The sequence below is a fragment of the Dromaius novaehollandiae genome, chromosome 2, assembly GCF_036370855.1.
Source record: "Dromaius novaehollandiae isolate bDroNov1 chromosome 2, bDroNov1.hap1, whole genome shotgun sequence".
Taxonomy (NCBI): domain Eukaryota; kingdom Metazoa; phylum Chordata; class Aves; order Casuariiformes; family Dromaiidae; genus Dromaius; species Dromaius novaehollandiae.
Window position 1 is genome coordinate 112961515 of NC_088099.1, and position 19004 is coordinate 112980518.

A 19004-nucleotide genomic window follows, 5' to 3' on the forward strand; every position below is an offset into this window, starting at 1 on the left:
AGGGAACAATCAAAGCCAGTCGTGGGCTTTCTGCGGTAGCTGAAGCGGGAAACGGGCCTCGGAAAGAGGGCACGTTGCCAGAATGAAACATCTTTTTCCCTGGCCTGTCAAGAAAATGTTCTAGAAAGTAAGTTATTTCCCCAACGCCAATGCTGACAGCACACTACAAGAGACACTACAGACAAGGCCCCGTTTAAAAGAAAAAGAATGACTGCTTCGGTAAAAGCATTTCTCCTGCTACGGCTACTATTTGTTTCTTTTCGGAGTGAAGCAACAAACTGAAGCAATGATATAAAATCAGTCTGTTGAGTAGCTTCACGCCGTAGTGAATAGTCTCTGGTAATCAGATAGTAAAGAATATTTCACTTCAAGAAGCCCTATAAATAACTGATAACACAGAGGAGCATGCCACATTTCCTCACATTCATCTTGTAAGTGAAAATTTGAGTCCTCTATTTTCTATCTCTATGAGCAAATCAAAGAGCCATGCATTTTCCTAAAGCTACGCTGACAGAAAGCAGGAAAAATCCAGTGAAAAAGTTGACTAAAATCTCCAGGACAAGCTATTGGGTTTGGATGAGATAATTATTGGAAGAAATTGCACAACCAGGGTTATGCAGGACAAATGAGAAGACTGTATTGTTTATTTTCTGACCTTAACAAAGCTAAACTTACCAAAACTTGTCAGGAGATGTCATTAATCATGCTGCTCTACAAACCTGACCAGACAGAAAAAAATCTGAGGTTGGAGTTTTATCTGCCAAAAAAACTGAAGAGATAGTAAGAGCTAAATCCAGTTTCAAATTGCTTTTTTCCTTTCAAAGCACCACCACAGCAGTATTTGAATTTGCAGACGACTAGTAAAAGCAGACATGACACTGAGCAGACTGGATAAAAGGCCACAGGTCTGCAACTTGTGTCCCAGGGACTTGCATCAGAAAGCAGCGGTTGCTGGAAAGGCAGGCGACTGGGCACATCTCAAGACTCGGAGTGTCACGCGTAACTACACTCCCGGTGGCGCTTAGCTTCCCTGCACACCACCGAAAAGCTTGGGGTTGTGGGTTGCAGCCACAGAACCTGCCCGCGCCAATAAGCAGGAGGAGGAGAAGGCAGGCACCAGCTTAACTCTGCCATGCCACGTTGGGGGTCCTACCAGGGAGGAAAGGCCCTGGCAGAGCAGGGCAATGGCCACTCTCTTGGTAAGGGCATTTTCGAAGTGGAGCTGAGCAGAAGGTGTGAGCTTCCCTCCTCCTCTCCCACAGCAATTCTTTGCTTCTTCAACAACATTCTTCTTTCGGCTTCCCTTCACCTCATGAAGGGCAGCAGTGGCTGCCTAACACATAGCTCTCACAGGGCTCTCCTATCCCAGCCATTTCACTCCTTTCGATAACCCCACCACACAGACACAAGCAATATATGTTGTTCACATACATTTCTATTTTCCAAGTCTGCATCATGCATTTCCTAGCTTTTAGCCAGCCAAGACAAGCTTCCCGATTTCTTTATTTTTATCTTGATTTTCAGGTATAAAAAAAGCACATGGGCATTTGTTGTCTCCACTGACAAACCTTGCACAAGGGAAGGGACCTGGCAGCACTCCTGTCCTGCCGCAGGTGGCAGCTATGTCAGCCTTCCCCATCCTGAGGGACCCAGGGGCACCCCTCCTGCCAGGCAGTCACAGCCTGGGACAACACCTTTGGGGCAAGGGCAATGCACCCACCAGGGAGAGGGTGCACAGCCAAAACCAACTTCTCCCACTGAATTGGGCAGAGTAGGCAAAAATCCCAACACACGCATACACATGTGAAGATACATATACGTATACCAACTTTGCTTATAAAAAACAGCCTATCAGAACCTAGGTAAAGTTGCACTTGTGTTTTTCAAGGCAGAAACATCTGTATGCAGACTGTGCTGGAAACAAAGTATGGAGACAGCATCTCTCACGTGAAAATCTCACGCAGCACGTAGATACCAAATGGCACAAGCCTCCCAGGAACGCTATTGGGAACTATTGAACTAACCACCCATGGGATTGTGAAAACCCAGAGATTAATAGGAAGAGCCAGACAGAGTCATTTCAACTTCTGGTCTGACTGAAAAAGTGCAACACCGCACGCATTTCAGCAAGGGCAAGATGCAGACCGGAACAGTGAACTTGCGCTGGCTGTGATGCCAAATAAACTGATGCCAAAGAGACTCAAGGAGTGGGGAAGTTGATGGAGAAAAAAACCCTACTGTCCAGACAGTACTTGGATTTGCCACATACTCCACTGGGAAAGGAAGGTGCTCAGCCACTCTCAAGAGCCACACAACATCCTATGCACTTGGACCATGACCAAAGAAAAACTGCTTCTGTTGAAAAATAAAGCATGCACTACCCAATTTAATTAGCGGAAACTGCCATCGTACATACTGAAGGAGCACTGGTAAGTGTTTCCTATCTTCCTGGAAGGCTGGAAAAGTCAGTGCCAAGAAAGTGCATCTGTTGTGAATAGCAGCTGTTCAGGAGTGCAAGGAATGTAAGGGAAAGGCCCACTAGTAATTTATACACATTACTACATAGATCCAGTTCCAGTTTCCTGCAAATCAAGCCATGCTGCAAGAATTAATCTAATTTATTTACAGTCTTAGTGGCCAAAAAGTTCTGCGTGCTCTATAAAGAAATGCAAGCAGAATGCTTTCCACACAAGCGAAACCCAGTTCCGAGAACCGCAGACAGTCCCTGGGCATATCTGCTGCAGGCTGCTCCTGACGCTACTGCAGGCAGAACTGGCAGCAGCAGCATCCTGCAGTATAGCTGTGGTTGGCACAACAAGCAAGTCACCTGGGTATGCCTCTTCTAACACACAGGAAAGCTTGCAACTACTTCAACACAGCCCACCTACTGCACAAATGTATTTTACTTCCAGTGCCACAGAAAGCTTACAAGGATGTATGACTATACATATTTTATCCCAAAAGGATTCTTATTATAATAAATAGCTAAAACTTCTGCTACAGAATTCCACCAAATTTCAGGTAACTGAAGAATCCAGAAGCTTGTTGATTCATATTGTACTGATTTTGATTTTCAGTGTAAGCTACAATGATCTACGTGAAGCACTCCTGCTTGCCTCCATTAAGACCAGGTCTCCCTTTTTTCCAGCATTTAACATGAACAGCAAGTTTCAATTACATGTTTATCCTTACACCGCGACTGAGCTGTGAATTCAACCCAATGACCCTGAGACCCATACCACCTGCCTTAACATGGTGTTTCCCTTTCGAGAGCATCTATTTGAATTTTATCTTCTGAATGATACCAGATAATAGCTACATTAATGAGGGCCCTGTATCAGAAGTCATATCCAGGCAAAAGTTTTTGCCCATGCCAGGCTACAGATATGAACCCTGCTTCATCACTAAACATCTAGACTACACTGAAGAAAGCACTCCTTTAAGCATGTGTTTACTTTTAATCTGATAGCCAGTGGGGCATAAGTAATTGCTTACAAACAGTCTTCATTTAAGGCTTTACCAATCTCACCCATCTTAGTTACAACTAATGATGCAACTTTACTCCGACTTTCAACCTGGAAATGAGAAAGGGAACAAAACAATGGTTTAGCATTTCTGTTATTCTTCTTGGACTTGGGAGATGTATTCAAAAGCCTTTGGTTGCTTGGGCAAGTTACTTGATCTCTCTAGGCTTCCTATCCTATCAGTAAAGTGGACGTAACTCCTCTCTGTACATTAAGGAGCTGTAAAATGCTCCAGTAATAGGAGTGTGATTAGTAAAATAGATCAGAGAGAAAAAGCTAAAGCAATGTTTTGATTAATTTGGTTTCGCTCGAGTGAACACATCTTTCTGCAAATCCAAAACAACTCTATTTGTGTTGTAAAATCACCCCAAAGAAACTGTTTACCAAATAAGAGGCCAGCGGTATTTTTCTTCCAGACAATACTAACAATACATACTCTCCTTTAAGTCTGGCCTTCTTCAAAACACAATCTGTTGAAAAACAACTCACAAAATAACTCACAAAATTCAGTGGGAGAGCACAGTGGGGAAGCGGTATCCTGAGGTGATCAGCTAAATCTCATTTTCCAGAGAACACAGTTCATTCTCTCAAATCTCTCATTAGTTAATATACAAAAGCAAAGAGACTATTTTTTCTTGCCCTTGAGGGACAGCTTTTTACATAAACAAACAGCATACAGCCATGGCAGCTACTACTGTTATCAGTTAAATCTCTGCGATTCCACCAGGCAAGAAGCCCTTGTTTATCAATGGCATACGGAAGGCGAACACAACTTTAACTCCCCCGGTGCAGTGGTAATTCAGTTAGCAGTCCTACTCCGTGGCAGCAAAACAAAACACTTCACCGAAAAGAACAACTTCGTTTGCAATCTAACATCCTATGTTTTACCAATAATTTTTAATAAAAAATATATTTTAATTTATCCGTGTCGTATTATAAAACCATTCCGCTATGCTCAGACATCATGTCTTGATGCAGCTGAAGCACAGTAGCTGCAGGCAACTAAAAAAGCACACTAGCAATGTAACATTGATAGCACCTTTTTCAGTTAATTTACTCAGAGCAAAATACACTCTGAGTTTTTTGACAAAACAGCTCAAAACCTGGTATTTTTGTCAAGAAAAATGAGTGTGCTTTGTTTCTCACAGGTGAACATCCCATTCACCTGTTCTCCTCTCAAACAAACCACATGTTTACAGAAATCTGGCATCTCTCACTTTGTTTTCAGCTTCTCGTTGCCCTTTTAAGTACAAGCACATAATGTTGCCTTCAAACACCCATCAGATTACATATGCGTTTTTTCTCTGAAGCCTACCTGGCAAACTGAGAAAGTCTTCTTGCTCCCTGCCCACCCTCTGCCAACAAAGACACAGACTCCTATAGGAAGGGCCCATACCAATGAAATTTATGGATAATTATGAAGTGTAATTGAAGATTCACAGTTACAAACAGAAACAGTGCAATCTTATATTAGAAGAAAATGATGATCTCCGCAGAAAAAAATCACCATCTTCTTTGCTCAGCCATGGAGTTACAGCTTTGTATTATCCAGCTGACAACCAACCACCAGTCTTGCAACAAAAACATACAATACCTTTGGCTTTTTTTTCTTTTTTTAAGCAAGTGAAAAATGTAATGAAAGTCTGACTTTGTGCCTTTCATAAATAAGCTTCCAACGTAATGGCATGTTTTATGCTAGAGGCATCTGCCTTCTGCATTGTGGCTGTATAGCTAAGAAAGTGTTGGATTTACTGATAAAGCAATGAAAAAACAAAAACCTGGGGAAGGAAAAATGCAAGGAAGGAGAGAGACTGTCTTCCTCTATAAATATTCAAGACACAGCAAAGCTCACCCGGATAAAATGCAGTTTTTCTCTTGAGGAGGCAGCTGGAACCAGTGATGCTGATGAATCCTATTCCACTATATGCCACTGCAAGATACAAACCTATTTAGAGGCAACAGAGGGAAAAGCCAGAAATATCCCACCAGTATTAACCTGTACAAGACAGTTAAAATTCAACAGTGCAACCCAATCCCATACCCAAGGGATGGGGAGACAATGTACCTAAGTTCTCTCTGCTAACAGACAGCACTGGCAGGAAAGAGCTTCATATCATCACTTCAAATACTGAAAAGAGAAAGCAGGACAAAAATAAAAGAAGAAAAACCAAGATTCCAGAAGAGTTAAATATCTAGAATTTTGGATCAACAATTTAGGCATCTTACATAACACAGTTTATCATATGCTACCCAGTCACTCATGCGTCAAGAGCAGGAACTGGGTTAACTACAGTATTTCTATGAAAGAAATGGAAACCTTGATTTTAAAACACTTCAAAATGTGCCAAATGTTTTGGCATGCTGTTCCAAGTTAATCATCAACAAATTAAATATCTACACCTTGACTTCTTATTTATCAAACACAAAACCTAAGGGTTGTGTGCTGATCCTGTAAGTGCTGATCACTTTCTGTAACAGGATGCAGTGTTTCTTTACACCACTGATCTACGGGAACATTCAGGTGTCAGAAAACCTTCCTGAGGTAGGACAGTGATCCCAAAATCCACAAGCAGACTGCAATCTTTATACAGGCACCCCCCCAGCAATGATATGCAGGAAGAACTGAATTTTCCCATCACCAGCTCAAAGGAGTATATGCCTCGTACCCCAGCCATCCCCGTCTTCTACCATATCTTCCAGCACAGAAGACAAACAGTAACATCACGTTACTACTGCTGAGGGGACAATATCCAGATGAACCACATGCAGCTACAGGTCTGTCTCCCTATGACAAATGGAAGAAATATTTATTCTGTTTAGAGCCCAATTTTTTAAAGGAGTAAGTTGTTATGCAGTATGTATAAGCAAGCCAGACTAATCCTCTCATTTTACCTAGGCATTTTTCTGTCTTCTCTCACCTCTTCTGGCTTAACACTCATATTTTTGGGTTTGTTAGTGTTTTTCCTCACTTTTAAATAACATGCAAGAAACCCGAACTGAAGTACCATATAAAATCTGTTCCCTAACATGATGACAAAAAAAGCCTAGAGTGTTAATTCACTACACATTATGGAATTTGTATGGGTCATTTTCAAGTATGTATAGCTTCACAATTTTAAAACTTGATTAACAGCAAAATGTCAAAGGTTATGTTCCTGTTAAATCATGTTATACATCAAAACACATCAAGACAGAACTCACTGTACAGTTGAGACTTTCTTTTGTGGCAAGACTGAAGCACTAAACTTATTTAATGTAAAGCAGTTTTAAGAAGCCCCTGGGCCTTCTTATTAAAAACACACAGAACACACAAGGAAAGAAAAATCCATCCAATATGCATTTACAAACAGAAATTTGTGGATTTGTAACAAATAATCAATCCAAATTTACCCCGTGGCCATAAGCAAACATCAAAAATGCCAGTTTGAAGGGCTGTTTTCCTTTAGTAACACCATCTTTTGGGTAACTATTAGAATAGCATAATCTTAAAAGCAGCATTGACAAAACAAATGCAATTCAACTCCAGTTTCCAACTAAATGCCTTTTTTGCACACACATGCTTTGTCTTCCATTACTCAGCTGCATAATATAAACCACAAAACTGCACTTGCAACAAATCTGAACCTCCAATGCCAAACTTTAATTCAAAGACACCAAAGCAGTTGGGCAATGCAGTAGCATTTTATAGGGAAGTTAGCAGTGTTCACAGTTGGAATATGCCTCCACCCCAACAAGCCAGAGAGAGGGAGAGTAAGGACAGGGAGGGAGAGGAGGAGATAAAAAAAAATTTTTATTTTAATCCTTCCTTCAAAAATAGTTAAATATGCTAAATTAAAACTGCAAATAACACCAATAATATTTTCATAGTGTGAAAATTTGTTCTGTTGAAAGCCCATGAATAGTCTGATAAGTGATGACTTTAGCAAAAAAAAAAAAAAAAGAAAAAGAAAAAAAGAAAAAAAGATTTTTAGATGCTTAATGAAGGAAACTACATTCCTTCTCTCAAACCACGGAGGAGCTTTCTTGCAGCCTCTCTATATTCGAACAGCATCCACTGTCCCTTTCACAGTAAGAGCTACACAGACAGGGTATCTCTCAAAATTGTCTGTGTACGTGTGTGTCCACACTTGCACATCTTTATATAAAACCCTGCACACACTTGGTGCCTGGAGCAGAAGCTGTTCTACAGCAGTTTGTATCAGTAATACAGAAATTTTAGCAATTACAGAGAAAACTAGTTTACATTAAAAAAATTCACTTCACAATAGTACAATATAGTATTACCTCCAGATAGTTTCGTTGAGATTAGCCGATCAATTTTATCATGAAAACAAATAGAAGGGAGGCAAATGGGGAAACATATACAAACATCAGGAAGTAAACACATAACATTCAAATGAATATACTCTAGGAGTACTTTTTCTGTTACTCCTTTTAGCTGGATGAAAAATTCACCATCTCAATAGAAATCTTGCTCCTCTCCTTTTAGAAAACATGTACCTAAGAGTTAAGGTTAGGTGGCCAGGTCGGGAGGGTGCTGGGTGTCACCCACACACATGTCAAACAACATTTGCTTCTACTTTGTTTTGGGAAGACAAAAGGCAGCATGAGAAGGAAGGGAGTCAGTCTGTCTGTTCCCAATTCTTGACTCCTCTGATGAGCTGTGCAGCAAAACACTGCTTATTGAAGTCATTTTTGTCCACTAAGAACTATATTAAGAGTATGGATACCACTGAAAAGTCATGACCCTCGACTATTATCCAAGTGCACTTATTACTGAAACCCAGCTGAACCACAGCAGCAGTAAACTTCCAATTCTGTTTCTCACTGAAGTTCTGAACTTCAAAACTTACAATCTACAAAAGTTCACCATGGCACAACTACAACACACACCCATATTATGTCAATAAAGCTGGAAAATGTAACAGCTGGACCTATTTCTTCTCCTTTGGCCTGCTGAAGACGTTGGCCAAATGCCCTCCGTTCACATCATTACAAACAAAGCCACTGCCGTGAAATCAGTTGTTGTGCAGAAACTTTATCCGCTCTTCTGTTACCTTTAGCAGCTTACTTTGGGAACTGAAAATCTCTGGAGTGCTTTTCAGCACATTAATAAAAGACATTCTGCTTTATAAAGCTTCTTATTATTACTGAGGCTGTGTCAGCTCAGAGTCAAGTTTGTCTTCCCCCTCCAAAATTTCCTTATACAAAGACTTCATTTCTTTGGTCTACGACAAAGGCACCGGTGGTTCTTGGGCTGTTCCTGGACAGCTCTCTCTTTCATGAGACTCCTGTTATTTCACTTTCCATGCACTTTAAGAGGCCTTCATCAATAACACTACTGAAATATTTCACCTCAGTTCCAAGGCCTGATGCCTCTTTGAGACACTGAGATCCACCTTGTGCCTTTTCTTCACTTTTTCTTCAGTGAAGCTACTCCTGGCATGCCACCTGATGTTAATTATCACTGCCTCGTTCCTATCCTGGTCCTCTCTGAAACCATCAGGCATCACGGGCTTGACCAGGCTCCTGTTTCTCTCCCTGAAATCTATGGCCTCTGAAGTCTGAAGAGTGCTACCAAAAATTAAAAAATGAACTGAAAGTTTCAGCTAGCAAACAAGGGAGTAATTCATCTCATGAGCGAGCTTTAAACAAACTCCAGTGTTTCATATCCCACTCCAGCTACTTAAACACTTTACAGCTTATGTTAATTTTTATCCTATGCATGAAGCTGAACATGATCTGGATTCAGTTATTTGAGGGGTCTGAAGACAGACAGACATGTAGAAATACACACTGGCAGCGCAGGCCACTCTGACACCAGGAGGGTCCACCAGCACAGGAACGTCCCTTCGGGAGTGATCCCTTCTCTTGTCCCAAACAGAATCTCTGAACTAGCCAACGCTCCTAATGCCGCCATAGCAAAATAAAGGTCTGTAAGTGGCTTATTTTAGTCCCTGGAGCCCTACGTTACCTGTGTATGTGTCACACATTACCAGGGCTGGCTAAGGTGGCCGTCCCAGAGAGCCTTCCCCAAGGGTGAGAGCCGGCTCCCCACATCGGCTGGCCCCAAGCCCCACACAGATTACAACGCGAAGCACTCCTGAAGTCATGCTTCACCTGGTTTCTCAACAAATACTGACTGGCAGCATTATTCCACAGTTGTCTTTTTTTCTTAAATATATAAATTTTGCTGCATCTCAACTCATTAACCATGTTGTTTTTTGCCATAAGGAGTGAATGGCCGGTTTCCATGCCTTTTTCAAAATCTGGAGGATTCCTGTTAGCATTTATATTTTGACTGTCCCCAGCTGCAAAGTCCTTGCTGTTAAGGAAGATCAGGCAACGAGGGTCTCTTTGGGATCATCCAGTATTCTTCTAAGAAGCAAAAGGACTGGAAGCATGTGCAGGTTTGCCAGACCCTCATGACCAAAGGAAAGTAATGTGGTGAAAAACATTATTTAAACTTACAGTTATTCATTTAATTTATTTGAACATAATTTATTTCCTTATTTAGTTCTAAAAAAACAACTATCTAAGCAAATAAATGAGTGCTTAAATATGGCTATATGGAATTAATATTCTCCATTAAGTCTCCAGGATATTAACTTGTTTAAGTGTAAAGAAAATATACACCAGAACTAGAAAAATATCACTACGATCATTTTAGAGATAGGTAGTTACAAAGAATTTTTTCCCTTATTCTGTCCCAGATCCTGGCATACTCAAAGGAATGTAGCTGGTTGGAGTCTGTAAGACTGGTCAAACTTATCCAGAGGCTTCCATTCCCTCAAATAATGGAATGATGGTACCACATGAATGATGAACCACATGATGTTTCTTTCTCAGATTATACTCTTGAATACATAGTACAGAGAATATTATCATGGTTTTAAAATCAAGTTCCTAAAAATGACTGTGTCATCCTCAGTCTATTTGTGAGTATGCATTAAGCTACCTAAACTGAGAGGTTCTGCAGCAGAATTGAAGACAGCCCAAACTCCTGCTATTCCTGGAGCCAGGCAGCCCAGAAGCTTAGACCTGTTTTTATTTGCCCAAAATATTTTTCTTCTAAGTAACCCCCAGCACAGGAGTTTTTGGAATTTATGGGTTTTTTTCATGATCCGGGATGAAAGCGCCTTCAGAAATTAAATATGCATGTCTGATACTGTTTTTCCTCCTTGTCCTCAACATATGGCCTCAATCCTATTTAACAACTCTATTCAGACCCTTCTCTGACAGAAGAAGCACACGTTTCCTTAGGGGCTTTTAATGGAATTCTTCATTACATCAGTTCAATTTGAGTAGTCTAGGTGAGGTGAAACATTTTACTAGTGTGTATGAGTAGTACTAGAAAGTTAAGAACCAAATACCAAATTTCTGCCAAATTTCTAAATAATGTATCTCAAGATCCATTCTAAATCTAGCATCTCTAAATAAGCATCTCAAGAAAAGTTCACTTGAATTTTTTTTCTCCCACAAGGCCAAATTTTGGCATGTGTTATAAGATTATGCAAAAGAACTAGAAAAATTAATGAATATTTTGAAAGGGTAGTACACTGCTCCCTCACAAACATCAGATGAGGATTGCAAACAATTGCAGCATTTTTCTTAAAACACTTTCAAAAGACATCACCAAGAATACAGCAGTTATTTATCATTACCAAGATACTGCACCTCAGCTTCAACCTGCTTGCAGTGCGAGGGCAGACCCGTACGTGGTCATGATCCCATGACATCAACATGATGACAAAATTACTGCAGATATCACTAACAAATATTAACAACACAGTAGCAATTACAACATGAATTTACTCTATTTGGAAAATGTGAGGAAAAGAGGATTCTCTACAGCATGTCAAAAGAAAGGGCAATTAATTTTCTCTGTCTTCTCAAGCCAACTTCTCACAAGGTTGGACACACAAAGCTATGCTGTCACAGCCAGAGCTTCACCCAAGGACCTGGGTGGAGATCCTGCATCTCCACTACTGCCTGGCACCAGCCCCCTGCACCAGGTCCCTGCCTTGCACTGCCTGCACATCACTGCCTGCTCCTGTCGCGCAGTGGGGAGCAATCTGCCAGGTGTCTTAAATGGGAAGAAAGTGCTACAATGACATGGACTAGAAGCTATACCATTCCTTAAAAGTCCATGATCTGCCAGAAACAGGAGTTAGGAGGAAGCAGAAACACCTTCTTTGCTCCTAACAGAAAGCCAAAAAAATCTTAATACAGAGAAATAATTCTACCTTACTTTTTTTTTTTTAAACAAATTCGTTGATCAGACTCCTAGAAATCATAACAAAGCAATTTTTGGCAAATGTACATGAGGATTAATAAAGAAGAAGGCTCAAGCAAATCATTTTATCAACCTGGAGAGTCATAACCAAAGAGAAAATAGCCCAGTTACAACAGTTCCTAACTGGGTTTAAACAACGCTACTATCAAAATCTATGCCTTTTGCTTTATGCCTTTGTTGATTTAGACTAAATGTTCTACTAACACTTTTAAGGTTAGTGTTTAAGCTCACAACATTAACTCACATACAGTTAATGGAGCAAATTTATTCCAAAGTTCCTTCACGTTAAAAACGATGAAAATGTTTCTTCTAGGAGGTGCAGCCTCTGGGTATCTCCAACATATGGCAAAACTACAAATAACAACTTAAAACAACTTAAAAATATATATATCTATATTAGCATGTATGTTACTAAAGTTCTAGTAGAGACCATTTGAAATTGCCTGGAGGAAAAAATGCTTAACTAAAAGTATTTGCTGCGGTGAAACAATCATCTCTCCAAATATAAAACTACCTCTTGACAGGTCTCTAGAAGAAGTATGATAGTTAAGAAATAGAATTCAACTTTGAAGCGTATGATCTCTTAGGGTTTGTTGAAAGTGGTTTAGATAGTTTATGAAGGAAATGAGTAGCAGAGATGAAGGTAAAGTGAGAAAGGAAAGAAAGAACCAAGCCAAAATGTTTTATAATAGGCAATTGTGAAAAATACTATCAGGGAAAATGCCTTTTATCAAGAAATTATAGGATAATCCCCACTAAGGGCTACTTCCCCAAACAGCAGTGAACAGCTTAAATAACTGTAATGAAGCTTACTTTCTAACGTCATTTGCTGATAGAGCTGCTTCATTTTCCTCTCTGCTAAGAGAGGCTGCTGTCTTCACATAGCATGGAAAATGAAGTTTGGCTATTAAAACAAAACAAAACAAAACAAAAAAAACTCTCTTATTAAAATACGAAAGAACCAACCCACAAAACAATAGTCTCTTCTTTCTCCTTCTGGACTGAGAGATTCTTTTTAGTCTTTCATCAAGAAATGGAGGGAAAAATGCAATAGGATGCTTTACCCCCTCGCCAAGAGTTAGCTTTCTACTCTTACAAGATGTCAGGCAGCCAGGGACCTTCTCCCAACTCCAAGTCCTGCTCCAGAGATCTCCGAGAGCACAACTGCTTGCTCTCTTTGCTCCTCTTCAGGAGCTTAAGGAGGTCTCTCCCAGTTTTGATCTGGATATCTGTTGGACCACTTTTAGGAAAGCAGCTCCTTCTCCCTTCCCCAAGCACATGTTACAACTACGCTTGTCAATCAGTTCCCGCTGGGCTTCACATTGTCCATAGCTCTTCCCCCCTGAAAAGCGCCAAGATCAATGATTCCGGCCACAGCGCATGTTTTTCACACATAGCATTCAGTCCAGAGGTCCAACAGGCATGACATCCAACCCTGTCCCACCACAACAAACTGAGGGAGTAGCACACAGTTTGCCCCTGGGAGTCTTTAAGGTGGGAGCTCAGAAACAGGCTGTCAAGTATTATTGTCAGTGCTGCCGTCTTACTGCAGTGCTGGGTTACATTTCCCAAGAAGCACGTGCATACCTAATATGAGGCCGATAGCTCTTCCTTCACCAGAACAAGGAAGCAATAGAGACAGCATCTCCACTTCAGTTTTAAAAGTTTTTGTATGAATCACCATATAATACAAATTAAAAACAAAAAGGTATGCTGTCGAGTCACTTTGAAACTTTTTTCTTTTTTTTACATTTTTTTGTTTTTCAAAATTCAGTTACTTGAATGGGGATAATGTGAACATCTCATATTTAGGATTAACCCTTTATCACGTTTTGTCAAAGATGTATTATATCCTGTCAAAGGAAATGTAAAAGCACACAGCAAGGTTGTCGAATAGGAGGAATACTTGTATTTATTAGTGTGGTACTAATTGTGAACAAGCAGTCTTCTATAAACAAACTCACTCTGATTTAACTTAGCAATATTGTCTAGAGAGATGTGACTTAGTCTGATGAAAAATAAACATACATTTTATTTTAAAAAGGATATGAAGCATATGAGAAGCATAAGGATGTTTTTCGGATACGAGTTAGAGTTTTGTTTTGTTTTTTTAAACCTCGCACTGGATTTCGAGTGCCCTACGTTTCTGTGAAACTCTGCGCCCATGTCAGCAGATGGGAATGGTGCCCACACCTTCAGTTTGACCAGAGTTTTACCTGTGGGAGCCATATTCAGGTTTCACAATTTTGTAAGTAACCCAAGAGCATTTTCCCTTATACAAAGGGAACAGAGCTCAAAGTTGTCATATTTTCTAAAGAAATCAGTAAATCTTCCATTTTTATATACTTTTTCAAATTCTGCTCAGAAAAAAAGAATACATGCATACTTAAATAGATTAATACTTGTCATAGTCACTGGGTATATCCATCTCAGTTTTCAGCCAAAGGAAAGAACAAATCCTTTAATCTTCTCATAATCAAATGCAAATCTTTCTGAAAAGTTTGGACAAATTTCATCTGATCATAATAAAGTTTTGCACAACTACATTACTTCAAACTCCTACTACAAATTATTTTATTAGTTCACGTTCACTATGGAAGCAGATTTTCAATTCACTTAAGAAATAACTAAGTCATAAGAATTTAACTCCCCGTGCTATTCATTAAAAATATATATTCAATGAATTAAGGCTTGGTGCTGAGTGAGTGAGCGGTGAGGCTGAAGTACCCTCTATCTGCAGAACAGACACATCAGAAGCACCAAAACTCTGTTTCCTCATACAGCCCCCTTCATTGCTCATTTGGAAAGACTGTCTCTAGAATAAGATGAGACTTTGGGCACCCATTTAAATCCCAATTACTATATTGACATTTCCAATAGCAGTGCTGATTACTGGTAGGCGATAATGATTTTGTAATGTGAACATCTGTGCAAGAGAAAACAGACTGAGATTAAATTTAAGACATGGATGTCACCATTAAACAGGTATCAAATAGTAAAGATTCTTTTAGCTGCTGATAAACCTAACCAAATTCTTGCCAAAGCTTAGTCATAGAAAGATCAAGAGCATTTAAAAGTCCGTAAGCGAGATCAGTACCTTTTTAAATAAAAATGTTTTTTAAATGAAAGAATCAAGAATCTTTAAATGAAAGAATCTAATGCAAAGCTCTGACTGAGGTTTAGACATAAAGTTACCAGTCTCACTGCAACAATAACCCAACCATATTGCCAACAAGTAGCAATTAATTAAATTTAATATGGAACACTACAAGTAGCCCCTGTGTTTAAAATCTTAGCTAGGACCCTGAACAATGCCGCTTTTCTTATTCCAATTTTTAAATGCCTCAAAATTCAATTGCACAAAATTGTCTTCAATCTTAGAGAAAAATCCAATGCATAAAAATTCACTTAAGCGTTCTATTAAACAAACCAACCAAATCTATGTGGCAGAGGAAAAGGCAGTTTTTAATGAGCTACTGAACACCTACTTTCCAGCGGAAATATAATTTATAACACGCACGCAAGAAGTTTTGCCCCATCACTAAACTCTGAGTCAAGCATTCACGGAGGCTTCCAAAGCAAACGTGAGAAAACAAGAACTTGGCGTGCTGAGGATTCTTTATTCACTTCTGAGCACTCAGACAGATTTTCTCCCTTTGTCCTCTCAGTGAAGAGGCGGGTGGTGTTAAAGACTTTGAAATTATTTTCCTCACAGTAGTATTTGAATACTGAGACTACATCACATGACAGAAAACAGGAAAAAATTCAAGCACAATGTAACCTGAAGTGCCCAGCTCATTTCCTGGCAACAACACTACAGTGATAAATGTGAAACCAGCAAAATGTTTCAAACTATCTTCTACAAAAAGATACCACCTGAAAAGAAAATGCAAAAAATAATGCAAACTGCTACCGGACAAAAGGAACTAAAGACCCTCTTTAAAAGAGTAACATCACAAATTACTGGCTGTTAAGTAAGAAAGTTAACAAGTAATTGATCATGTCAGGCCATAAAAGAATATTACCAAGACAGGCACCAGGGTATCTCACGTGCATTTGGAAGAAAGGTTAATGTAATCAGCAAAAAAATCCATCAGCCTGGAAAGCCATGTGATTATTGCCATGTATTACATGTTTACTTTGTGATTACTCTAATCTCATGTTTTAAAAACTGTCATCTGTGTCCCCATTTGTACGGATCATTACCAATGCCATCAACATTACACTTAAAAAAAAGCTTTAGCTTAACTAGCTTTGCAGAATTAGTACTGGAAGCACTAGTAACCACATGAATTCCATTGGCGCACTCCGAACTGGAACAATATCAGCAATACATAGGAAAAAATAGTAACCTGTAACTAAGTACCTAGCTTAAAAGCTGGAATTATTTCCATTGACAACTATTATCTTTCCTGAGTAATTTTTGATTTTGGTACGAATTCTGAGGCTTTCAAACCAAATGCCATGGGAAAACCATATTCAAAATCTCCTTTTTAAAATTCAAAATACAGCCTCTGAACTTTTTACTTGTTCTTTAAAGAAAAAAAAGTCTGAAACGCCAGTTTGGGCATACATTCAAAAAACCTGTTTATGAATGCAGTCAGTCCTAACTGAGATTATGGAATAATTTCAGAAGATTAGAGTATAAAATAGTAACCCCAGGAAATGAAATGTCAAAAAGCCCAGTGTTTCTACCAGGAAGCAAGGACCAGGAGAGCATTATACTCATTATTACCTTAGGAAGGACGGCCTTGTCAAATGTGATTACTGACAATCAGGAAGGCAGTTCTCCTAGCACTTTCAGAGACTAAGGGCTCATTAGGGCTCTGCTCTCTTGCCATACTGGCAAAAAACAATACTTCTGTTACAGGCATATCCTTGCTAAAGGGAGTGCATCATACATACAGTCCATTTCAGTCAGGAAGGAAGAAAAGCAAAGAAAGAGAAAAAGGCAGTAGCAGGTATTTTGCCATTTTCTCCTTTGCTGAAGGTTTAGATGCTCCTCTCAGCACAGTCCCTTCCCTGTTAAGCTGGGGATGAGCATACCAGCACCACTCAGTAAATAAATAAAAAAAAACCCATGACTCCAAACCCCACAGATTATTTGCAGCTCAATAAAAAAGTACTGCTGGGGCTTTGATGAATGTTTTTACAACACCTAATATAAAAGGGTTGCTACCTTGTCATGAATAAATATGCAGCATATACAGAAGTCCGGAAAAGTTTTCCAGCTAGAGAAAATAGAATCTGTGAAGTCCAAATCCCAATTCAGAATTTTACTAAAAAAATTAAGGGTTTTAGATCTAGGGTTCAAGTTTGGGACCATACCCAGTTAAGACCAAGCACACTTGTTAAAACAAAGTAGATTTTGTGATGCAGAACTTGGTAATCTGTGACAAAAGTCTCAGCTAATGCAAATTAGCAGATTTGGCTGTGGGGAAACAACCAATATTTTAATACATATTAATGCTCTAACACTAAACAGCAGTCTTTCATACTGGTTCCAGTAGTTACTGTAGATCTTTATAAGGTCTGATCCTGTCCTACAGCTTCTTAACGCATACCAGAGTACTTACATTAGAAAAACTCATGTTACACTTTTTTAATCTTTATTATTCTCCATAGTTTGGAGTGACCTGCCTCTTAGACTTTATAAATAACCCAAATACCTCTGTATGCTTGATTTAGGACCACATAGCGATTTTTTGCAAAGGATGAGTCATACTCTTCAAACCAAATTAAATGTACTTTTTTCAATTAAATCTCCTCTGTGGCACAAAAGCATTGGAGAAAGAGTATATTCAAAAATCCCTTTCCTCCTAATGCAAACTACAGGATGGCAGTAGGCAATAAACCTACCTTCAACGCAAAATACTAAATCTTACATAAGATGTGTTTAAAATATTTACCACCTTGTTAATTCTTTTGTTCCATGGAACAGGCACTTGCTATGACACTGAGTCTGTCATTCTCATCAACTCAGTGATTCATCCACCTTTCCTGCATTTATCTTCCCACCTATCCCCCCCCCCCTTTTTTTTTTAACTTATCACTGTTCAGGTACTGCTGTCCCTCCTCTGATCCTGAAGCAGGCTTTTCTTCTCAACTGCAGAAGGTCTAATCTTTGAAGAGCTGTTAAGCACCAGAATTCACGGTAACCATGACTCACTTCTGTAATGATTACAGTTTTCTACAAAAGAGAACTAGTATGACTTCTCATACAATTACAAAGAGTTAACCCACCTGGGTGTTAGAGCGCATGATTCAGGAGAGCAGACAACAAACAGCTTCACAGGGGCGCAGTCGTTAGTGCTTGAGGGAAGCTGGAGGAGCCTTTGGTGCCCACGGCACGCTCAGCTCCTCGCTTACAGCCAGCGGAAAGACCCAAAAAGAACCAGAACAAAGAACTTTTGGGAGCGATAGAGGGCCATGCTTGAAGACCAGGACGGTCAGCGAACCCCAGCCTCCAGACCCTGGAATACCTGGGCTAAGGCAGGTTTTGGTGGGATTGATAGGCATGTAGGTCGGTATGTAAAATCCATTTTTTTTCTATTCAGCCTGGCTCCTGTTTTTTTCATTTAGACTATATTTTATCTTGAAGAAGTTGTTCGGGTCACTGTAATCACTGGAAGTCATAGCTACGTAAGTAAAGAATTACATACCCTAAACCCAAGAGTGAATCAGGGTGTCTACATGCGAGTTTAGCAAGCTTTATTTTATGCCCATCAATTCAGTTAACCTGTCCTAACCTCTTTAAGTATTCCCAGGCAGACAAGAAGAAACACCAGAAAGATTAGAAAGTTAGTCCTGAATTCATCTTGACAGTTTTAGATAAGCATGAATAAACTGGTTTAATTAACCTTCCTTATGCAGGCTACCAGATGTTTACGCTGTTCAGCTACTAGAGGCTCTTCGTAATGAACATTCATTCTCTTCCCGAAATTGGGCCTTTTCATGGATGCTTTACTTACATGAGATGGAAGCAGGGGGTCGTGGCACACATTTACTTCCCTCCCCAGCTCCAACACTGTTTGAGCTTTAACATTCAGAAACTACTGGAATTATGAGATTTCTAATGACCAGTTTTAGAGAACAATATTCTCATGTCTGTTTTCATATGCTAACACAAAAATAACAGCGCAGCACTTCTCTCACTCCCTGCCATTCTGTAGGACCCATTTTTT

The 19004-nt window shown here is 39.6% G+C and overlaps 1 protein-coding gene across 10 annotated transcripts in view; it reads right to left on the minus strand.

The window, feature by feature from the left end:
* The window catches only part of LDLRAD4 (low density lipoprotein receptor class A domain containing 4), a 305627-nt gene that overhangs the window by 198746 nt on the left and 87877 nt on the right, over positions 1–19004 (minus strand). The window contains exons 2-3 of one of the 10 annotated variants that reach the window (XM_026094307.2): positions 5590–5652; positions 5377–5454 (exon numbers count right to left, since the gene is read on the minus strand). The exons of 8 other annotated variants lie outside the window; for them this stretch is intronic. The gene's annotated coding sequence lies outside the window, so the exon portion shown is untranslated. The remainder of the gene's footprint in view (positions 1–5376; positions 5455–5589; positions 5653–19004) is intronic. One more of the 10 variants, XM_064507161.1, reaches the window with a different exon arrangement.